We start from the raw sequence: 17,155 nt of genomic DNA, 5'->3' as shown, positions 1-17,155 counted from the left end.
GCTGCCAGGATGTTGAGTTTGTTAAAATTAAAATAAGGCAAACATATATTACTTGAAATGCTCTTATCTAAATGAGAAGAAATAAGCATACATCCAGATGCAATTAAATATATATAAAATTAAAATAAAGCATGACTCGTATAGGAACACACATATACATTTCCTAAACCAAACAAATTTGTTTTTTTCTTTTCTTATCAATTAAAATAAATCACTTCCATGAATTTAGGAATTGTCCAGTCAGTTATTCTGATTACTGTAGTAGATCGCATGCATTAATAGTGCAACTGTGAGAAAATAAAGCAAATTAGTATGAGGTTCTCATGTCTGCTATTTTCTTCTTTTTTTCCCCCCCCACCATGGATTCTAAACTGTGGTACTTTTGTGCAAAGTGCCATTCAGGGAATATATTTATATTCAGCATTCAGTCTGAGTTTTTAAATAAAAAATACATCAGTGTCCATTCCAAGCAATGTGTTTAGGTAAAGCAAATTTAGTAATTATCATGCATAGTCTCAGAATATCACCTTTTATTTATATATTCACGTCCACAAGAAAACTAGAAATCTTTTGATACTTATAACTTGACATACAAACATTGGTCTATAGTAATGTTATATATTTTAACAATCAAGAAAACACACCCAAACTCTTACAAATGATCATATCTATCTTTTTACATACACACACACACACACACACACACACATATATATATATATATATATATATATATATATATATATATATCTGTGTATATATATATATATATATATATATATATATATATATATATATATATTTATATACATACCCAATTCACTCGAAGTCTGGAGGCCAACATTGTCGACGTACAAATCTTGGCCCTATCTCGACCCATATTAAAGCCGGTTCTGAGGTCAAAGATGAGTCGTATTTCGACAATGTCTGAATTTGACAGTCGTTTTCGCGTACAAGGGTCGACAATCCCATCATTCAATGGGGTCCAGGTTCGACCATACCATAGTAAATATATATATATATATATATATATATATATATATATATATATATATATATAGTCATATAGCTCTGCAATAGTGAGACTAGCTATATGATTGCTAACATCATATCCTAACAGAGACAGACTTCTGAGTATAAAGAAAACAGGCCTGAGATGACATCCATTCTCAGACAAGCAGAGTAATATCAAAACAGCACAGAATTAATTTATAGGTTCTTAGGTACTTACTAGGTTACTGATCTGTGATGATCTTAAGAATCCTAGCCTTACATTCCCATGGTAGTTTTTAGTCCTTATAGTTTGTGTATAAATAACCTAGAGATGGGCCGAACAAGGATATATTGTGACAGTTGTATGTCATTTCTATCTATGAGGAATCAGAATAAATTTGTGGTTACCCACTCATTTTTCCAAATTATATTTGAATAAGGTGCTTTATGTGGAGTGGAAGATGGTTCCACAGAAATGGAATTCTCTGTAAGATGCACTTTTCCCTCAAGCAAGTTATATTTATACTGCAGAACAGAATGAGATCCCTTGAGTGGGTATTTATGATACAAATGGACTTGCAAATAAGTAATAAGTCTGACAAGACAGAGTCTGTTGAGGATCTATACATAAAGCTGTATATGTGAGCAGAGGTTGCTTCTCTGTAGCCTGTATGATACCAAAAACAGGGCAAGGCTTTGTAATGGTCTGCAAAATTTTTATGATTTAGGCACTTGATTTGTGGTTATAAACTGATTAGGGGCCGGAAGAGAAAAAGGGAGACATGGTTTGATAGACAACTGGTCCAGTAAGTCCCTTTCACAAATCCCAGTACTAGAATTTGAAATGATAGGTGGTGCAAGTGGTGGGTCCAAACTGATCTGAGGAACCAATGAATTTTCCTCATATGAGAAGTCTATCCAAAGGAATCATGAGGATTTGTATAGACTTAGAAACCTACAAACTGAGATATTGTTTGGCAGATGTCCAGGACTGGCTGGAGAATATAAATTAAGAAGTTATGTACCTACCATAACGTTCCATGTTAGTTGTCTTCTCTCGCCTTCTTTCTTGCTGGATGGGTTCGGAGCCGATCCTCGGCTCTGACTTGGCCACTTACTAAAGCTCGAGAGCTAATTTTACCAGCTCGAGGCAACCCTATATCCCATGATGCAAGGTGAAGACTACCCAGATCTCATTTGGTAGCTAAGGAAATTATGCAATACATTCCTCCAACTGGAGAGGAGGAGGAAGAGGTAATAATAGCAATAATGATAATAATCCCCCAAAAAAGATAAACCTAATCTAGTGACACTAGAAAGCTGATTAGTTGGAAAAATTGGATTAAGACTCTTAAGGGAAGAGGCACAATCTTCTCAGTCTGACCAGGCTAGGGGGATGGTGGGCGGGACACAAGAAAGAAGGCGAGAGAAGACAACTAACATGGAACGTTATGGCAGGTACATAACTTCTTAATGTTAAGTTGTCAATCTCGCCTTCATTCTTGCTGGATGGGACCACGTCCCTAGCACCTCTATCCTGGGTGGCTCAATGGAACAGACTCTTGAGAACGGTGGAACCAATATTCGCTCTGTCTCTGGAGGCCAAGTCTAATTTGTAATGTGAAACAAAGGTATGAGGAGAGGCCCATGTGGCTGCTGCACAAATAGCGTCTATTGGAAGTCTAGCCTGAAAAGCTGTAGATGTAGCTAGAGCTCTGGTAGAATGGGCTTTTGGCCTAGAAATCAACTCTTTGCCTCTGAGCTGATAAATGCAAGTAATCACAGAAGACAGCCATCTAGATAGAGTTACCTTGGATACTGGAAGGCCTTTCCTGTTCTCTGCGTAAGATAAAAACAGTTGATCAGATTTCCTAAAATGTTTGGTTCTGTCCAGATAATATCTGAGTTGGCAGTGAACATCAAGATAATGTAGTTTTTGTTCAGCTCTATTAGAATAATTTGGGAAAAAACTGGAAGATCAATGGATTGATTTAAGTGCGTCTGCGATGCCACTTTTGGTAAGAAAGATGGATTATTCCTTAGAGATACCCTGTCTTTGTGGAAGATTAAGTAGGGAGGACAAATGCAGAGAGCATGAAGCTCAGATACTCTCCTGGCAGAAGTAATAGCGACTAGAAAGAGTGTCTTTCAAGAAAGAAATTTCAATGAACAGGCAGCCGCAGGTTCAAAAGGGGGAAGAATCAAGGATGTTAAAATTAAATTTAGATCCCACTGTGGTGGGGGGTCTCTAATCAGAGGTTTAAGTAAAAAAATACCTCTAAGGAATGCCTTGCAAAGTTTATGTGACATAATGTTGTGGTCCAACAAGCCTATATGAAAATTTGAAATGGCTGCCAGCTGAACTTTTACTGTGGAGGAAGAAGATCCTGAATGAAAAATCTCGGCTAGGAAGTCCAAGACTGAATGAATCAGAGCAGTATAGGGGTCTATATTCCTAGCTTTTGCCCAGAAGGAGAAACGTTGCCATTTACTAGTGTAAATCCTTCTGGTGGAAGATTTAAGGGAAGCTACTATGATATCCCGGACGGCATTAGAAATCATAGGAAGCCTGGCTAGGGATGGAAGCGGAGCAACCAAGCAGTGAGGTTGAGAGAAGGTATGGATTGGTGCAGCTGCCCCGACTGGTGGGTCAGAAGATCTGGAACCGGGTCCAGATGCCATGGCTGTACCAAAAGATAACGATGTAGGAATGGAAACCATATTTGTCGAGGCCAATAAGGGGCAATGAGAATCAACTTGGCTCTCAAGGCGGTTGCTTTCTTAATTACTTGTGGTATCAGAGGAAAGGGAGGAAAAGCATAAAGAAGTCCCCGGGGCCAATCTTGGGTTAGAGCGTCTCTGGGGGGATGGCCTGGAAGGGGGAAGAGAGAGAGAAGAAGTTGGGGCATTTGCTGTTTTGAGGTGTAGCAAAAAGATCGCAGCAAGGAAGGCCCCACTTCTGAAAAATCTCTTCCGTCACAGATTGTTTGAGAGACCACTCGTGAGGCATGAGAATAGCTCTGCTCAACCTGTCCGCTATGATGTTGGATTTCCCGGGGATATGCGTTGCTATCAGAAACCGCTGAGAAGAGATCGCCCACTGCCAAAGTCTGAGAGCCTCTCGACACAGTGGATAGGACTTGGTTCTGCCCTGCTTGTTGATATACCACACTACGGACATATTGTCCATTTGGACTGTAATAGTTCCCAGGGGAAGAGAGTCGTTGAGGGCTTGCAACGTTAAAAGCACTGCTCTCATCTCCAGGACATTTATGTGCAGGTGGCATTTGAAAGGTTGCCAAGTGCCATGGACCATCCTGCCCTGATAATGCCCCCCCACCCGATCAGGGAGGCGTCCGATGTAACCGTGGCGACCGGGGCGGGAGGAACAAAGGGTCTGCCCTGATGGACTTGAGGGGACGATATCCACCAGGTCAGATGCCTTTTGCAAATTGGAGTTATTATGATCCTGTGACACATGGGAAGTTGTTGAAAGGACCATTGGGAACAGCATCCTTGTAGAAGACGCATGTAAAAGCGGGCAAGGGAAGAAGTGTTATGGCGGCCATAAGACCCAATACTTTCAGAGCAAATCTGGCCTGAATTTTGTTGCTGAGAAGAATCACATGGACGTGATTTTGAATGTCCAAGATACTTTGGTCTGTTAACTTTGCTGAAAGTTGTACGGTGTCCAATTTGGCGCCTATAAAGGTAATAGATTGACAAGGCGACAAGGCAGATTTTTCGAAATTTATAGAAATCCCTAGCCCTCTGCAAATGTAAATGGTGTAATCTCTGGCTTGGAGAAGTTGATGCCTGGTGGTGGCAGTGAGGAGCCAGTCGTCTAGATATGGAAACACCTGGAATCCTTGACGTCTCAGGTGAGCTATAACTGCTGCCATACATTTGGTGAACACTCTGGGGACTGTAGTGAGTCCAAATGGCAGGGCACTGAATTGGAAGTGACTGGCCCCTAGCTGAAAGCGGAGAAACCTTCTGGAGCACCTGTGAATTTTTATGTGATAGTACGCATCCTGAAGGTCTACCGAGCACATCCAATTGTCCTTGCCCAGAAAGGGTAGAATGGACTGAAGCGTGACCATCCGGAATCTTGTTTTCTTTACAAACTTGTTTAGTTTGCTGAGATCTAATATTGGTCTCCAGTCCCCTGTCTTTTTTGGTACTAAAAAGAACCTTGAGTAGATACCGGATCTTATTTGGTCTGCTGGGACTGGCTGGATGGCTCTTTTTGCTAGCAGTTTTGAAATCTCTGGTACTGCTAGTTCCCTTAGACCAGGTGGAACGTCTGGAAGGGTTCCCTTTTGCTGAACTGGGGTTTGAATAAAGGGAATTTTGTAACCCTCGGATATGATCGACTGATTAGAGAACTTGGCATAGCTCCTTGTGGTCCCCTGCAGAGTTCCTAAGGCAGCAGAGAGCAGAAAAAGCGACTTTCTTGATTATAAGTATTTTTTATTGCTTTTTTCGATCTATTGTGCTTTTCGACCACTGTTTTTGCTTATTTTGCTGTTATATTACCTGTTTTTCTGTGCTTAAATTGTTGATTGCACTTCCTGGCTAAAGTTTTGCTTAAAAGTTAACAAACAGGCAAATACACTCAAGTGTACTAGCCTTTGATAGCAATTTAGTCGAATAACAAAGCATTTACTGTATTTTCTGTCTGTGTGCAAAAAAAAAAAACTAAAAAAACCAAAAAAATACTTCTGTTTCCTAAACTTTCCTAGCTTTTTGTTCCAGAGACCAGATTTGCTGATCCCTGGGCTTAGTATTTGGTTCCTGTGTTCCTCCATTTTCTTGTGTGGCCAGAGGGAAGTTTCTTTACTCACCAGTGAGAGTGGGGAGTACTGAGCTGCCTGTTTGTCCTCAGAGGAGTGGTTAGAGACAGCAACTAGTAATTCATTGGCCATTTTGGGTCATTTCCTGTTTTTTCCAGCCCCCTGCTATAAAGCGCTTTGGCGGGCTTTTCTGGCATTAGAGAACTTGGCATAGCTCCTCGTGGTCCCCTGCAGAGTTCCTAAGGCAGCAGAGAGCAGAAAAGCGACTTTCTTGATTATAAGTATTTTTATTGCTTTTTTCGATCTATTGTGCTTTTCGACCACTGTTTGTTCTTATTTTGCTGTTATATTACCTGTTTTTCCTGTTTTTCTGTGCTTAAATTGTTGATTGCACTTCCTGGCTAAAGTTTTGCTTAAAAGTTAACAAACAGGCAAATACACTCAAGTGTACTTGCCTTTGATAGCAATTTAGTCGAATAACAAAGCATTTACTGTATTTTCTGTCTGTGTGCAAAAAAAAACTAAAAACAAAAAATACTTTTGCTTCCTAAACTTTCCTAGCTAGTTGTTCCAGAGACCAGATTTGCTGATCCCTGGGCTTTGTATTTGGCTCCTGTGTTCCTCCATTTTCTTGTGTGGCCAGAGGGAAGTTTCTTTACTCACCAGTGAGAGTGGGGAGTACTGAGCTGCCTGTTTGTCCTCAGAGGAGTGGTTAGAGACAGCAACTAGTAATTCATTGGCCATTTTGGGTCATTTCCTGTTTTTTCCAGCCCCCTGCTATAAAGCGCGCTTTGGCGGGCTTTTCTGGCATTAGAGAACTTGGCATAGCTCCTCGTGGTCCCCTGCAGAGTTCCTAAGGCAGCAGAGAGCAGAAAAAGCAACTTTCTTGATTATAAGTATTTTTTATTGCTTTTTTCGATCTATTGTGGTTTTTTGACCACTGTTTTTGCTTATTTTGCTGTTATATTACCTGTTTTCCTGTTTTTCTGTGCTTAAATTGTTGATTGCACTTCCTGGCTAAAGTTTTGCTTAAAAGTTAACAAACAGGCAAATACACTCAAGTGTACTAGCCTTTGATAGCAATTTAGTCGAATAACAAAGCATTTACTGTATTTTCTGTCTGTGTGCAAAAAAAAAAACTAAAAAAAACAAAAAATACTTCTGTTTCCTAAACTTTCCTAGCTAGTTGTTCCAGAGACCAGATTTGCTGATCCCTGGGCTTTGTATTTGGTTCCTGTGTTCCTCCATTTTCTTGTGTGGCCAGAGGGAAGTTTCTTTACTCACCAGTGAGAGTGGGGAGTACTGAGCTGCCTGTTTGTCCTCAGAGGAGTGGTTAGAGACAGCAACTAGTAATTCATTGGCCATTTTGGGTCATTTCCTGTTTTTTCCAGCCCCCTGCTATAAAGCGCGTTAGCGGGCTTTTCTGGCATTAGAGAACTTGGCATAGCTCCTCGTGGTCCCCTGCAGAGTTCCTAAGGCAGCAGAGAGCAGAAAAAGCGACTTTCTTGATTATAAGTATTTTTTATTGCTTTTTTCGATCTATTGTGCTTTTCGACCACTGTTAGTGCTTATTTTGCTGTTATATTACCTGTTTTTCCTGTTTTTCTGTGCTTAAATTGTTGATTGCACTTCCTGGCTAAAGTTTTGCTTAAAAGTTAACAAACAGGCAAATACACTCAAGTGTACTAGCCTTTGATAGCAATTTAGTCGAATAACAAAGCATTTACTGTATTTTCTGTCCATGTGCAAAAAAAAAAACAAAAAAATACTTCTGTTTCCTAAACTTTCCTAGCTAGTTGTTACAGAGACCAGATTTGCTGATCCCTGGGCTTTGTATTTGGTTCCTGTGTTCCTCCATTTTCTTGTGTGGCCAGAGGGAAGTTTCTTTACTCACCAGTGAGAGTGGGGAGTACTGAGCTGCCTGTTTGTCCTCAGAGGAGTGGTTAGAGACAGCAACTAGTAATTCATTGGCCATTTGGGTCATTTCCTGTTTTTTCCAGCCCCCTGCTATAAAGCGCGCTTTGGCGGGCTTTTCTGGCATTAGAGAACTTGGCATAGCTCCTCGTGGTCCCCTGCAGAGTTCCTAAGGCAGCAGAGAGCAGAAAAAGCGACTTTCTTGATTATAAGTATTTTTTATTGCTTTTTTCGATCTATTGTGCTTTTCGACCACTGTTTGTGCTTATTTTGCTGTTATATTACCTGTTTTTCCTGTTTTTCTGTGCTTAAACTGTTGATTGCACTTCCTGGCTAAAGTTTTGCTTAAAAGTTAACAAACAGGCAAATACACTCAAGTGTACTAGCCTTTGATAGCAATTTAGTCGAATAACAAAGCATTTACTGTATTTTCTGTCCGTGTGCAAAAAAAAAAACTAAAAAAACCAAAAAAATACTTCTGTTTCCTAAACTTTCCTAGCTAGTTGTTCCAGAGACCAGATTTGCTGATCCCTGGGCTTTGTATTTGGTTCCTGTGTTCCTCCATTTTCTTGTGTGGCCAGAGGGAAGTTTCTTTACTCACCAGTGAGAGTGGGGAGTACTGAGCTGCCTGTTTGTCCTCAGAGGAGTGGTTAGAGACAGCAACTAGTAATTCATTGGCCATTTTGGGTCATTTCCAGCCCCCTGCTATAAAGTGCGCGTTAGTGCACTTTAGCGCGGAGTTGCTACAAGAGCACACTAGAGCAGTGGCGGTTAATCAAGGTTAAACTATTCAGGCTACCTAAAGTCCACTCTTCAAATTTTCCCTTAAAACAGCCTTCCTTGAACTGTAATACTGATCTAATGAGCGTATCCTATAACTAAAAAGTTAATCTTTACTTGATTCCCAAGTAGACTATTCTCTATCTGTAAAGCCTAGCACTTGCTCCTACAGTACTTTTCATCTTGATATAGCACTTTTTTTATAGATAGTACCCCACCAGCCTAAAACCCCTTCCTCGATCACCCACACCCCCCGGAGTCTTTTTTTTAAGTTTTTTTATCTATTCCTTCTAGCATGTCAAGGGATCAGTTGCTAGTGTCCTCTCCTGCTCAGCTTGTGAACCTGGGAATATTGAGGCAATGTTACAATTGCCTCATGTACACAGACAACCCTCTCCTTCTCCCACAAAACACAAATACATGCGAGAGATGCAACTATACAGCCAAATTGGAGACTGAGCTCTCTCAACATAGGACTGGCAAGACCAGACAGGAGGAGAAGGGAACCACACACACCACATACCCAGTCTCACATAGTACCAACACTACTTCAAATCATACACATAATCACACAAAGACATACTCGGAGGCTCTGATCAAAAATCTACCAAAACAGCAGAAGCCACCAAAGCAGACACCCAAACAACTACCACCTCAGGACACAACACATGCAACACACAGACCACACAGTCAGTGTGCCAAACAGTCACAGCCCTTAAGGCCAAACACAATGCCAGACACACTCGTCATTGGTGACTCCATAGTCAGACACACTGACGTCCCGCTCACCAGATTGAGTAAGGAGAAGGTCACAGTAAGCTGCCTGTCGGGCGCTAGAATCAGCCACATAACGCATGCACTCAGGTCTCTCAACTGCAGGTACAAGTACGACTCAGTCATTGTCCACGCTGGTGTAAACGACCTGAGATGTACCTCCTTGGACTACATGAAAAGAGACATTGAGGAGCTCTCTGATTATGTAGCCCAGGCAGGTATGACCCTGACCTTGAGCAGTATCCTACCTTCACCAAGAATGATGCCACAATACAGAGATAAGATGATCAGCTTTAATAATTGGCTTAAACTCTGGTGTCATTCAAAGGGGATCCAATGTCTGTCTGCCTGGGATGACATGCTGGACAAGCCACGCTGCTTCAAGGGACGGCTTGCACCTGTCACCCTGGGCTTCCGGATATTGGCAAAGGCTCTTGCCACCCCATAGTGCCTTTTTAGGCAAGGCTCAAATTCTAAACCTACCACCCTAGAACACAAAAAGGAAAAACTAAGGGTAATGCTGCTCAATGCCAGAAGTCTCAACCTCAAGATGCATGCACTCGAGGCCCTTCTCAGTATGGAGAACATCGATGTCTGTGCTGTGACTGAAACCTGGTTCAAGGCTCCTGAGAGCACCCCAGCACTATCAGGTTTTACCTCATATCATGCGTTCTGGCCCCAAAATCCGGACAACACCAAGAAAGGAGGGGGGGGTGTCCATATTCATCAAGGACACCCATACCTCAAGGTTGGTGGCAACGCACGATGCATCGGAGACCATCCAGGTGCAATTAACCATAGGCAAGACTGCTCTGCAATTTGTAGCATGTTACAGGCCACCCTCTCAAACTCAGGAAACTCACATAGCCTTCCTGAAAACACTGGAGGGGATAAATGTATCTCCAAACACCATCATATTAGGTGACTTCAGCTACCCTAATATAGACTGGGATCACTACTCAAGCCCAAACACTCTAGCCCAAAGGTTCCTGGAGTTCATAAACTCAAATGCCATGGAACAACTAGTCACCATCCCCACAAGAGGTGAAAACATACTTGATCTCATCATCACGAACATGGGATCACAATGTTCAACACCGGAAGTATACCCCTCACTGGTGAGATCAGATCATAAACTAATCTCACTGGAGGTCCTCATCCCGCCCCCACCTGAGATAAAAAAGACCACAGTGAAGAACTTCTCAAAAGCCGACTTCACACTTCTAAAGACTAGTGTGGTCTCTATAAGGCCCCCGAGCCAGCGGTAAACATTACTCAAGCCGCTGAATCACTTACAAATGCCTTCTACCAGCACCTACAGGACTGCATGGATCAGGCAATCCCAAACAAAACAAAGACTCTTTGTACCAAAGGCAAGCGTCCAGTCTGGTGGACCCCAGCCATAAACAAGCTCTACAACAAAAGGAGGAAGCTACTACAAGATAGAGCAAAATCCTTAAAAGGTAAGACACCTTTGATCATTATAAGTAAAACACTAAGAGCTCTCATAAAATCACCCAAGGCAAATTTTGTGAGAAAAATTGCTAAGGACTCAAAAGACAATCATAAGGCCTTCTTTAGCTATGTTAGAAACCTGGGAGGAAACTCCCAGATATGCTCAGAATTAGTTCAAAATGATATGAAAATTACTGAACCTACAGACATTGCCAATATACTGGCTGACAGGTTCAGTGCAAACTCCCCCCCCAAAAGGAGAGATATCTATACCAGAGGATTTTAGGCCCCCAAACATCTCTATCGCCCTGGTGAGAACTGCTCTCTCTAAGGCGAAAAACACAGCATCCATGGGACCGGATGGTGTCCCCGGCTGTGTGCTCCACGAACTCAATGAGGAATTAAACCAGCAGTTAGGACAGCTGTTTAATCTTAGCCTCACCTCAGGATACGTACCCAAGGAGTGGTCCCACTTCACAAAGGCGGTGCCTCCAACGACCCTGGAAATTACCGTCCCATCAGCTTGACAAGCCTGATCTGCAAAGCCATGGAGAGGATCATAATGGAACTCATAAATAAAGACATAGGGAACTTGCAGACTTTGGATCCAACCCAGTTTGGCTTTGTCAAAGGCAGATCATGCCTTTTAAACTTGGTTGACTTTTTCGAAACAGTCACCAAGGCCATTGATGAGGGAAAGGCAGTCCATACAGCCTACCTCGACCTGGCAAAGGCTTTCGACACAATACCCCACTCAGGTATCATTGAAAAACTCATCAACTTAAATGTAAACCCATACATCACAAGATGGGTTGCAAACTGGCTAAGTGACAGAATCCACAGGGTCAGAGTTGCTGGCGCCATGTCAGACTCAAAGCCTGTCACAAGTGGTGTCCCACAGGGCTCAGTCCTGGGCCCACTCTTGTTCGGCATCTACTTTTCTGAAGTACAAGCAAACACAGGAGGATTATGGCTGACAAAGTTTACAGATGACTGCAAACTGGGCGCCATAGTCGAAAACACATCTGACACAGATATCCTTCAGAAGGGGCTCACAGAAACGGATAACTGGTGCCAGAGCCATGGCCTAAAGTTAAACGCCAAGAAATGCATAGTCATACCCTTCAGGAAAAACAAGGTTACCCCTAGCTACCATATAGGTGGCAATCCACTGAGCACAGAAGAAGTTATCAGGGATCTGGGGACCCAGGTTGACAGTAACCTTTCGTTTGACACTCACGTTGCTAAAGTAGTTAGGAAGACCTTCTACATTTCCCACCTGATCATGAAGGGATTCACATCTAGATCAAGGGAGGTCATCGTCCCTCTGTACTCATCACTCATCAGACCAATGATTGAGTACAATGCCCCATTCGGAATGTATCTGACCCGACACCTGCAGCAGCTGGAAAGGCCCCAAAAGTTCCTCACCAAAAGGATAAAGGGTCTCAAAAATATGTCTTATGCTGCCTGACTGAAAGAACTCCAGCTCTATTCAGTCGCTTACTGCTTGCTCAGAGGTGACCTGTGCCTGACATACAAGGCCATGTCAAACCCAGATTTGATGAACATGCTTCACCTAAAAAAATCTAGATCCCTCAGAACTACAAGGGCGGGAGACTTAAACCTTGACACGGTTATTAATAGGACATGCTGGAGGGACAGATTCATCACCCAGAGACTCCCTATGCTGTGGAACAAAATCCCGGTACATGTGAGGCAGAGCACCTCGCTGGCCGTGTTCAAGAGAAATCTTGACCAATGGATGGGAGATCGAAGATATACCCCAGGGATTACCTCAGTGTCACTGCTTGACAGAGGCACAGCAAAATAATGGGCATAGTTTTCTTCAAACTAAAGGGGTGGCGAAAGCCACAAAAACTTTGGGCTAGGCTTGTAAATGCCCTTGGGCAGATAGCCTAGTATGAACCTATGTACCCATTTGTCTTGAGAAAGGGAAAGCCAGGCTTTTGGGTACAGCGATAATCTTCCCCCAACTGCCTCCAAAGGTGGACAATCAGGCAACATCTCAGGGATGCTGGAAGGGTTTGTCAGAGAGAGGCTCCCTGCTACCCTGATTCTGAGGACCCCCTCTGCCCCTAGGGTGGTGTCTGTTGTTGTTACCCCCTCTGTCTCTGGGGGTAAACTGACCTCGTGCGTCAGGCGTGACTCCTTGAGATTTGCGGAACCACATTTTCCCTCCCTTCTGACCTTTTGGGTAAGGTCTTGAAGGGGTGGAGAAACAGACTCCTACGGCAGAAAGAGTCTTGCCATCTTGTTCGCATCTAGTCAGGGTGTCTTTCACTTGAGGTCCGAACAAAGTCGAGCCATCAAAGGGAGAGTTTGTGAAGGATGCCTTGAAGGGATCTGCAAAATTACAAAGCCATATCCAGGATTGGCGCCTTAAAGCCACTCCTGTGCCTGCGGCCCTACTCGCTCCATCGGCTGCATATGAAATGAGCCGCATGGAGGAGTTAACAATGGAGTTTAAGATTCCTAGCTGTGAGCTAATTTTGTCCTGAGACCCAGCAGCTGACGGATCCTGTAGAACTTCTCCCAACTCTTTAAGAACATCTCTTTGAAGGCGGGTGAAGTGACACAAGTAGTTCAGCGATCGCATGGCAAAGGTCGCTGAAGAAAAAAATCCGCTTGCCGTACCTATCCATAGTCCTAGAATCCTTGTTAGGAGGATGGACAAGTACTGAAGGATCAGCTAGTTCCTTCTTGGTGGCTGCAGCCACCACCATGGCATCAACCGGGACACCTTTTGTCAAATATTGCCTATCAGGTGGGGCCGTAATGAATTTTGAAGGCCTCCGAGGAATGGGTTCCGCCGAATCCGGGGCCATCCATGCCTTCCACGCCACCATGTCCATAAGAGGGTTGAAAGGCGGAGACACCCAGGAGGTGGAGGGTCGAGACCCGAATGCCTCCAGGTATACTGACTCGTCCTCGGAAGGATTAAGGGAAGGCCAGTTCCCCCTCTGCTTAAGGAGTTCAAGGATGTCTGAGAAAGAGACATCCTCAGAGAGGGACCTTGGGGATCCCTCCGACTCATCCAAGTCAGTATCGGATGTAATAGACTTGGGGGAGTCTAGATGTTTCCTCTTACATGTCCTCTTACGTGGAGGTTCACCTGACGGGTCAGGAGAAGCCTCGGAAGAGGAAGATATTCCCAATGGGGAAACCTGAGGCGTTGGATCTCTGGGTCCGGGAGCAAGAGAGTGGGAAGAGACGTCAGCAGGCACTGTAGTGGGAGGAGCTGATGGAACTGACCGTTGACTAAGCCCTGGGGCTAGTACACTCCTCATCACCTTGAAGGCTCCCCCGTCAGAGAGGACAGAAGGCTCCCACGCCGAAGAGATAGGAACTCCAGGCCGCACCGACAGGGATGGCTCTGAGGCTGATGTTGGGGCTGAGCTCACCAGCGCCGAAGCTCCGAGTGGGAGAATGGGGTCGGACAAGGGTCCGATGCCACTTGCCCCCTCGGAGCCAATGAGAGAGACCAGATGCCTGGATCCCTCCAATGAAGGCATCAAGGAGGAGATTGGAGCAGAGGACAACGGAGCCTAAGGGGGAGGTGGTATCGGCTCCGAAGCCACAACAGGTACGGCTCCGAGCTCTGGCTCCGAGCTCTGTAGGAGAGTCGAAGGAGGAATGTTAGGTGGATGTGTGATAGGTACCATCTGTTGAGATGGGCCATGGAGCATTTGGGCCAATGCCTGAGACTTTAGTAGTCTACTCACCACTCTCTCAAGGTCGTGATCGGACAGCCTGGACGACCGAGAAGAACGGCTCCGATGGCTCCGCTCTGAGAGCAGGGGTGATCTCAGACCCGAACGTATCGACTCCAACGAAGGGGATCGTAATCTCTTTTTTGAGATAGGTGGAGCTGAAGGAGCCGAGGATATGTCGGCTCCAGCCGGAGCCGACACTGAGTGCCCAGATTTAGCAGCATCGGCGCCGGATGGAGCCGATACTGTAACTTGTAATATAGAAGGATTAGCTCCAGCCGGAGCCGATCTTGACACTGAAGGAGAACCAGTAGCCGATGGCTTAGGACTTGAAGCCGAAGGCTTAACTGGTTTCGAGGGCTTCCCCGGAGCCGACTTAGTCGGGGAGCTCTCAGGCTTTAATAAGCCCCTCAGTATTAATTTATTTCTGCGCTCCTGCAGGACTCTTGGGCTGAAGGCATGACAGATAGCACAAGAGTCCTGCAGGTGCAGCGGTCCCAGGCAGTAAACACAAGAAGTGTGACCGTCTGTCAGAGACATCTTCTGACAGCACGAGTCACACTTCTTGAAGCCTAAGACCTTTGTGTCCTTCAACATAGCTGTGTTGAGGAAACACTAAGTAACAAAAAACACAGACACACACACAATAAACACCCAATCCAATAATAAAAAATTTAAACAGGGATACAAACACACTCAAACACCACACAGAATCCCTGACAGAAAAATTAGGAAAGGGGGAGGCTTAAGGCCTAACTTAGGGGAAGGGATAAATAACTAGAAAAAATAGGGAACACTAACGGGAATAGGGTTAAATTAAACATTAATAGTTTACACAACAACAAAGGTGACCAAAACTAAAGGGGTGAGACTAAAAGTCTGAATTTGAAGAACTTACCAGGAGCCGGTAAAAAAAGCACCTTGCAAGCGAAAGCGGCAAACGAGATCTGGGTAGTCATCGCCTTGCATCATGGGATATAGGGTTGCCTCGAGCCGGTAAAATTAGCTCTCGAGCTTTAGTAAGAGGCCGAGTCGGAGCCGAACCCATCCAGCAAGAATGAAGGCGAGATTGACAACTTAACATTGTCCCTTGTAAAATTTTACTTTGTCCTTAGAAATGAAAGCCATCATGAGGGATGTTTCCAGGAGGTACTCCAGAAATAACTTCCTGTGAGAGTAAGAGAGAAAAGATTCCTGTATGTTCATCTGAAACCTGAGACAGAGAAAAAAGGTTCTTTACCCAATTCCGAGATTCTTGACAACTTGTGAAAGAATTTGCAAAATTAAGGCAGTCTAAATATGGAAAAAACGTGAATGCCCTGCAGCCTGCAGTGGGCTACTACAGCAGCCAGACATTTTGTAAACATCCTTGGAACTGTAGATAAGCGAAAATGTAAAACAGAAAACTGAATATGCAAACTAGACACAGAGAAATGTAAAAAAGTGTCTGAAATCTTTGAGGATTGGAATGCGATGATAAGCATCTTTTAAACCGAGTTACTAGAAAGCTAAGAGGTAGAATGAGAGGTATGACCGACTTAATCAAAAGCATTTTGAATTGTGGGATTTTGATTTGAAGGTTTACAAAGGAAAGGTCTATGATAGGTCTCCAAGTTTCCACTTTCTTTGGCACCAGAAAGATTGCTGAAAAGAACCATTTCTCTATTTGATTTGGAGGAATATACTTTATAACTCCCTGATACAGCATTTCATCAGGCTAGGAAGTATAAAAGAGATTACTTTGTGCTGATGCAGTGGAATCCATAGAAAAGGCAACTGGAAGTCCCTCTGCTGGTTTTAATATTTTTGAATGATTTTTGGAACCCAAGTGTCTAAGGTTATCTATTGTCATAGAGGGAAGTGAAGACCTAGACTTTGGAACAGCTTTACTGAAATGCAGGGTGGGGAGGAGGAAACACATTAAGGGGCATGTAGTACATCTGCCTTTTTAAATTGTCCTTGGTTCTGGCAGGATCCTCCTCCTCCTTTTTTAAACCTTCTTGTCATTGCTTCTTGAAATGCTGTTTACCTATGCCTTGCCAAGATTGTTTATTTTGTTACTATTTTCTATTTTATTTTGTAGCACATATTTACAGTTATATTTTACGGTTCAATTGTAACATAATTCATGAAGTGAGCATCACACCCTCTACACTTCAAAGTTTCTTCCTGTTTTTTTTTTTGTATTTTGGCAGAAAGGGTTAAAAAAATGTTTGTAACCCCCTGAATTATCTTTCCTTTCATCTAACCTTTTAAGAACCTCTCTTTATCTGGGGGAATGGAATTCAGGAGCTCAACTTTGACATCCTCTGGAAATTCTGAGAACTTATCCAGGCAAATAGTCTCATCACTGACCCAGTAATTGCTGCTCTACAAACAACATTAGCATGAGAACATTTTACAGGTTGATTATCTGAGACACAGACAATATCAAAGAATTCAGATATGTCAGTCTCTGAAGAAGGGAGTTCAGCAATTAACCTTCTCATATTGTCAAAGGTTGCCAGCAGAAACTTAGACATGGCAATTCACTATTCTGAAGTAAGGATGGAAGAAGTATAGACTTTCTTTCCAAACCTATTAAAGGTCTTCCCATCTTTTATCAGAAGGAATAGGGTTAACTGCCAAACAATGTTTTGGCATGAGACAGTTTTGAAGGAGAAATTATTGCAAAGTCTGATCTGAGGTTTGAAAAAAGAAATTTGTGGG

At 43.4% G+C, this 17,155-nt stretch overlaps 1 protein-coding gene across 1 annotated transcript in view; it reads right to left on the bottom strand.

Moving 5' to 3' along the window:
• Positions 1-17,155, bottom strand: part of DNAH7 (dynein axonemal heavy chain 7) — a 4,771,155-nt gene that overhangs the window by 1,537,036 nt on the left and 3,216,964 nt on the right. The gene's annotated exons all lie outside the window — the stretch shown is intronic.

Source organism: Protopterus annectens, chromosome 6.part0, assembly GCF_019279795.1.
Source record: "Protopterus annectens isolate FY-2018-M chromosome 6.part0, PAN1.0, whole genome shotgun sequence".
In the NCBI taxonomy this organism is placed as follows: Eukaryota; Metazoa; Chordata; order Ceratodontiformes; family Protopteridae; genus Protopterus; species Protopterus annectens.
Note: the sequence above shows the minus strand (reverse complement) of the source record. Positions and strands in the feature narration are given on the sequence as shown.